This window comes from Octopus sinensis, linkage group LG19 (genome assembly GCF_006345805.1).
Source record: "Octopus sinensis linkage group LG19, ASM634580v1, whole genome shotgun sequence".
Lineage (NCBI taxonomy): Eukaryota > Metazoa > Mollusca > Cephalopoda > Octopoda > Octopodidae > Octopus > Octopus sinensis.
The window spans coordinates 9,018,439-9,025,938 of NC_043015.1; the positions used below are offsets into that span (position 1 = coordinate 9,018,439).

At 34.7% G+C, this 7,500-nt stretch overlaps 1 long non-coding RNA gene across 1 annotated transcript in view; it reads right to left on the bottom strand.

Moving 5' to 3' along the window:
* The window catches only part of LOC118767076, an 11,639-nt gene extending 10,455 nt beyond the window's left edge, over positions 1-1,184 (bottom strand). Inside the window, exon 1 of the long non-coding RNA XR_005002969.1 lies at positions 1,103-1,184. This is a non-coding gene — a long non-coding RNA (uncharacterized LOC118767076). The remainder of the gene's footprint in view (positions 1-1,102) is intronic.
* Between the last annotated feature and the right edge of the window lie 6,316 nt (positions 1,185-7,500).

Sequence of the window (7,500 nt, forward strand, 5' to 3'; positions counted from 1 at the left end):
TCACCTAGTAGCTAAACTACTTTCCGCTTTCTCCTACTTTCCACCTCTACGGCTATAACTCCCTACTAGCCTCATTAATAACCTCATGACCCTTGATATTCATTATCTCCTCTCACTATTTTATATCTGAATACCTCCCGAATTCTCCCTCTCATACACATAGCTCTACACAAAACCATTCCGTTTTAAGTCTTTCAGTCAACATCTCAAATGTAAGGTTTTATCCCTGCAGATACGGGCTCCTAACATCCGACAATGGAATCAATTTACAATCATTAATTTCGACCAACGAACTCTCAGATACAGCTTTTCAATTTCTGATACACTTTCTCGAGCCTTTTAATTCTTGATAATATTTCTTGTCTTTGTATGTAGAGCATTTTTCTATATAAACATATTTACTATTTTTTGTAAGTAATGCACTGTTGCTTCTCGGATGTATGACTGTTCCAAAGAAGGTTTGGTTAGAGGTTCCTTGCTGAATGATTTTAAACTCTCTTTGCTGCAACCGTGATTTAGTGAAATATTTGGCTTCTTCTGCAAATTCTCCTGCTACACCTTCATTTTCATCATTGACAGCGTAACTGTGACGTAATCAAAGTTGGGCAACAAAAATCCACGTACAGTGCAACTATCACGCACAGGCTCAATCACAGTTTCAACTGGTCTATAGTGTTGAGATTCAACAAATTTCCGTGGATCTTCAAATGTTTATAAGGTTGAATATAAAGTAAGCAATTATTTGCACCGTATTTTTGCAGAGTTTTGATTAAAAAATATTTTTTCCAGGTCTCTGATAATACAGACATATACTTTTCTAAATACCTCTTTTCTAATTTAGGCAGAAGTCCCGAACGTTTTGGGTTGGGGACCAGTCGTTTGGATCGACCCCAGTATGCAACTAATACTTAATTTATCGACAACGAAAGGATGAAGGGCTAAGTCAATCTCGGTGGAATTTTCTACTCAGAATGTAAAGACAGATGAAATACCTAAGCATTTATCCTGGTATGCTGCCGTTTCTGCCAGCTTACCGCCTTAAGGATGCAGATGCCGTTGAAATGCCGGTGCACTAAAGGATCTGCCAGTTCCTCGCCCAAACATTTTTTTCACTGTTGTTACAATCATCTAAAATGGAACGGTCAAAGCGTGATATTGAAGTAATTTTGCTATTCATCTTCAAAAACCAAACGTAGTTAAGCAGCAGAGAGCGATCCCGATATCATCAAAATACTTAGTGATGAAGTGACTCGTGAGTGGTCAGCTCAAAAATGGTTTAAACGATTTCGCAGTGGAGACATGAACATTAAAGAACGTGAGCACATTTGACGCCCACCTGTCATAGATGACAGTAAATTAAAGACCGTTATTGAGAAAGATGCACGTAAATCCATTCAAGAAATGGCAGAAGAACTGGCAGAAAACTGCCAGCAAACATTTGCATGTGACCGGAATTTTTTTTTTTAAATGCTTGACAAATAGATACCACACAGTTTGTATGAAAATCAGAAAATTCACAGATATGAGATTTGTTCTTCGCTTCTGCTTCGTAACCAGATCGATCCATTTCTCTCAACCGTATTGTCATTTCCGATGAAAACTGGATTGTGTTCAACAATGAAAAAAAACCTTCTTCGCAGGGCATGAACTAAAATGAAGCTCAGAAAGTCTTTCTTCAACCCGAGTTCCTCAAAAATAAGGTTATGGTGACTGTTTAATGTCCTACTACTGGACTCACCCACTATAATTTCTTAAAACCCAGAAAAAGCATTACTGCCAAAATAAATGAAAAACTGTTTCTTCTCTGTTCCAAAGAGGTCAACAGAAGGCGCCCAATTATTCTTCATGAAGATGCTCGAACACACGTTGAAATAATAACGCTCCAGAAATTGAGGGAAGTTGGCTACGAATTTCTTCCTCACCCAGCTTCTTTCCCAGACATTTCCCCTACCGACTACCAAACTCCAGCTTTTTATGGAACCGGAATAAACAAACTTGTAAGTCGTTGGTAAAAATGGGCTGATTGGCACATACATTGATGAATAAATTTTCAGCATTTTCGAAATATATTGTGAAGAATTTCAAAACGTTGCTAGCATTTTACTCAGCCTAATATATATATATATACATATATATATATATATATATATATATATATATATATATATATATATATATATATATATATATATATATATATATATATATATATATATATATAAATACAAATATCTATATATATTGGTAACAATGGTAAGATATAGACGTCCGTATGAACCGTTTTGGTCCACGCGAGTGTGGGGGTTTGTATGTACATATATATATGTATATATATGTATATATATATATATATATATATATTTCTTTACTAACCACAAGGGGCTAAACACAGAGGGGACAAACAAGGACAGACAAAGGGATTAAGTCGACTACATCGCCCCCAGTGCGTAACTGGTACTTAATTTATCGACCCCGAAAGGATGAAAGGCAAAGTCGACCTCGGCGGAATTTGAACTCGGAACGTAACGACAGACGAAATACCGCTACGAATTTCGCCCGGCGTGCTAACGTTTCTACCAGCTCGCCGGTGAGCGGGGGATGTTGTGTACGTTTCTAGTGAGTGTGAGTGTGTACGTTTAGGCGCATGCACTTGGGTGTGAGGGCGCGCATGTGTAGGTGTGAACATGCGCGCTTACGCGAAGACTATATTCATTTCTACCCCCTTACTTTTACATCCTCCTCTTACTTAGCGGTCATTCAACTAGCTCTTATGTCTTAAGAACGATCAATCACACAGTAATTTCCCTTGGTATAACAGTCATTTTCATAGCACTTTTCCCGATCGCCGGATAACTTAAGAGATAGCGGCGTGGATTCCCACCTCGGCATCTGAAACTCAAAGTTTTATCATGGCTACCGCAAAATTGTCGCATATTACATTTACATATATATATATATACAAAGCAAATGCAGGAGATATTACGGTCCCCAAATGTTTATACTAGGATTTCCTACTATGGTTACTTGGTACCTGTTTCAATATATTTGGATACTCATTCCCAATGTGTCATCAGTTCACACGTATATGCTAATGTTTGAGTTGCGTAAATGACCAGGCATTTTATAATTGTTTTGAGAGAGACATATCAACGAATGAATTGGTAAATAAGTAAAATAAGTACTAAGGAAAACGAGAATGGTATAATAAAAGGAATGCAGTGAATATGAATAGAAAATAAGGAGAGGAAAGAAGTGATGAAACAAGTTAGAGTGATAAATATATATATATATATATATATATATATATATATGAATGTATGTATGTTGTATTCATGCATGCACGTGTGTATACACGTATACATGCCCACCCCCTTGGAAAAGAGAAAAGAGAAGAGATAAAAACAAGAATGCATTGAAGTACAGAATGCAATGCGAAATGGAACCAGCATCAAGATTTATCATTTAATTTTTTCTCCCTTTTCTTCAAGTAGTATCTCCTTGCATCAACGAAATATAATCCTTTAGAGAAGCCTAATGACTTTATGAATAAATGGTACATCTTGGTAAAGTAGTACTTGAAATAGTTTTTCTTCAAGCCTGGGAAAAGAAATATATCAGTTATTTTCTATTATATAAATCAAAGACATAATTTATTGTAACAAGATTTATTTCTACAGCTAGGAAGTTTCCCAAACCAAAAACATTGCCGTTTTCAACGCTTTCAACAATGCTATTCTTTGTCTTTAACTGAAAATCCTTATAAAGTGCTTTGCACAACTCTTTACTTTAGTTCTCTGTAACATTGAAATAGCTTATTGTTTGATGATACGTTGTAGTTCAAAAGCTTCGGGAATATCTAATGAAGTTTGCAAAGGAGGCATAATGGTGACACGTTTGTAGGAACTAATGATCTAAACATCTGATTATACTAGTATCTCATATCTCTCTATCAATTTATCTATCTCTGTCTCTCACTCTGTCTTTACATATAAATAATCACATACACACACGTAAACACACACACATACACAAGCACATGTCTATACCTATATACATACGCCTAGTTTTGTGCGTATGCTTTTGATGGGTTTAATAAAATAGATTGAGATTTGTATTTGCCTCCCAGATCTCAAAACCTATGTTTTTCTTCGCATATCAGAATTCTAAATTTAAAAAAGGAAATATAATTGAGCTGTTTTCTTTTTGTGAACAAACGCCTGAAACAGAATTTGCTATTGTAACAGGTCTTTTGTATCTGTAATTCCTGTTTGCATTTACTGCAAATACCTGTTGCATATCGTAAATATCATAACTAATTTTACATGTAGGTTTTCTGCTATTATCGCTCGCTAAAATATTGCTAAATATTTTTTGTGTATATAAAATTAGTTCAATTGATAAAAGCGTTTACATGTGCCAGTATTGTTATTCTATAGTAGAATTTTCGAACCTCGCCGTTTTACCAGACCTATTAGTCGAGGGCTGGATGAGGCTGTGAACTGACAGAACCGTTAGCCCATCGAGTAGATATACCGAACGTTATGTGATCCAACTTATTAAATTCTGAGATCAATTGCGGTATAGAAAGTTTTCCATCCATTCGAAATATATAAAATAGGTACCATTTGAACAATAAGGTCGATGTAATCTACTGGCTTACTCACAATAAAATTGTTGGCCTTGTGACGATATCTGAAACCGTTATTGTAAATGAATGTTAGAAAAGTGACTAGCAGAAAAACTATCATGTCTGGCCAAAAGGAAATCACCTTTTCTCCACTGGTTCTCTACGTTTACAGTTAAAATTTCCGTCACTATCGACGTTGTTTTCCATCCGTTCACAGTCGATCATTTAGGTATCAATTAATATGTAATTATCTTTGATGCAATTGAATAATCTCTTTCACCTGATATTGCAAATATTCTGCCACAATTTGAAATTCTTTTAAATATTTCTCAAATTCCGCCAAGGTTGACTTTGACACTCAACATTTCTGTGTCAATAAAATAAGTACATTTCAGGCCTGTTATATATATCATCATTGTAATATATATATATATATATATAATCATTCACTAGTTCCTGCAGAGAAATCATTAAACGACTAATTGTACTAACTCATAATACAAGTCGGACTACACATATTCCTAAACATAAACTATTGTGAGATATTTCCATACGTAGACACTTGAACTCGGTCAGATAGGAATACGCATCTATAAGCTGATCTTAAATGTACTATGTTCTATATATTGAAAGCAAATTTCCATATTTATTGTTAATGTCTAATGCTCTATTATTTTTGCGATGCTTCACTATTATCGTTCATGTTTCTTTGTAGCCACTTTTGGTATAGAATTAGTGGTTCTCTATGGCTGCGGCATCAGCATCAGGTATTGCTGCTTAAATAAATATGTGGAATATGAAGTGTTTTTAAACATAATATTAATTTACATCATAAAATAGCATCTCCAGCGTTTCATATTTAATTTAAACTACTAAAAAATCACGCATTTTTCGGAACCTGTCTCAGTTCTCAGTTCTATGGAAAGCAAGAATAGCGATATCCTTCTTCGTGAATTAATCTGGCCTACAATATTGATATACGGCTTGATAGATAATTATTGTTTTTTTTTAAATACATAATTTCAATTTCAACAGATATGTATATTTAAAATACACTTCTTTTATGCTTCAATTTTTATTCGCGATTGTGATAGGATGGTATATGTTATATTTCTTGAATACTCGACCTGTTTAATTGTCTGTAACACATCTCAGTATTCCTTCGACGGTGTTTCAATATATATCGTGATCAGGAGCATTTGTATACTGCGCATGCGTACATAGATTTATGAACATAGATATAACTACTAAGTAGAATTCATTGTTTTCCTCTTCCCTCTCCCACACACACATATACACACAAACACACGCGCACACACACATATATATGCTAGCAACCGCACCCGTCAATTGGACAGTCTAAGTTGCTTTGGTGGTATTGTTTTCATCAAATAATTGAACTACCGTGAAGGCTTATGGATAGCACGGCAATCTGTTTCCGATTAACCTAGGAACGGAAAATTAAATTGAAGGCTGGTGATTGTGGAGGTCGTTCTACTTTCATAATCATAGAATACATACGTTTGCAAGCGATGCAAAGTAGTGTTTTGGGTGTAGATTACGGATAATGACAACTAAATATTGCTGTTATACATGAAAGCGAAATTTCTTGAGAGAAATCATCAAATAAATGGTGTAAGGAGATTGAAGAATACGTTGAAACTTCCTGTCTGATAGTTAATTGTTTTCAATACCAAACGGAGCTTCTTGTTTAATGATAATTTAATAAAAGCCCCTTTATTCTGTCTTCCCATATAGCCTAACAACAAATTCTGCATTCAATTATATTGGTATGGCGCTTTCTGAGAAAATACATAAAGCTTTCAATAGAGGAAGCAAAACACTTATTGATGTATTCTTGTATACTTACATTTTATATTCATTATAAATAGAATGGATTATAAGCAACAAACCTCACCTATGCCTGGTTTGGAGTACCACAGTTTGAAACTGACTAAGAGAAACATTAAACTGCAAATTTAGATGGTAAAATGTATCTTTGCAAATATTACTAAATAGAGAGGAAATATCTATCGAGATATTTGAGATTCAAAAATCAGTACGTAAACAAGCGAATAGGATATTCGCTTAGTTTAGTGCTTGATATTTGGGGTGAACATGACCCAAAATATGAAAATAATCTTTGGAATATGTACGGAATTAAGCGAGATGGAATTAAAGAGCAGCTATGAGCTTCTTGATGCAGCCGATCGACATATGACACTTTCCAATCCGTCAAGTGGTACTTTACGTGCTACGTCGGATGTCCTTCGGTCTAATATCAGCATCACTGCGCATGTGAGAGAGGTATTTCTTAGTGTGTCTAGATTAAGCAAAAGAGACATTTAATATTCGTTGAAAACTAGTGTATCAATTAACCCTTAAAATGCAATGTTTAATTTTGGGAACTATTACTTCGCATAGCAGTAGTGGGTTTTGCCAAAATCTATAATTCTCAATAGTGAAGCACAACAGTTTCTTTCTCTGTTAAGGCACTACCTGCATGTACATCAACATTTTAGATATAAGTGGAATAATGTTAATGAATGTAATAAGGTTACATTTGTAGTTCCAACTCTGCTGAGAGATACACAATTGGCATATTACTGTCGAATGATGCATTTGGCTTATGCGTTCTTTGAACAGGTACTAATTTGAGATCGTTGAGAGATAATTGTAGATATGGAGACCTGAGAGCAAGTTTTTAGTCTTTGCGTATTGGTTTGAGATTTCAGATATACCATATATGATTTGCGTAAAAAAAGAAAAGAAAATTGCTTTCTTTGTTCTAGAATTTTTATTTTGAATAACTATTTAAAAGGCCAAATGGCCATGAAATGTAAAATGTGTACCAAAAAACCTAAACTGACCAA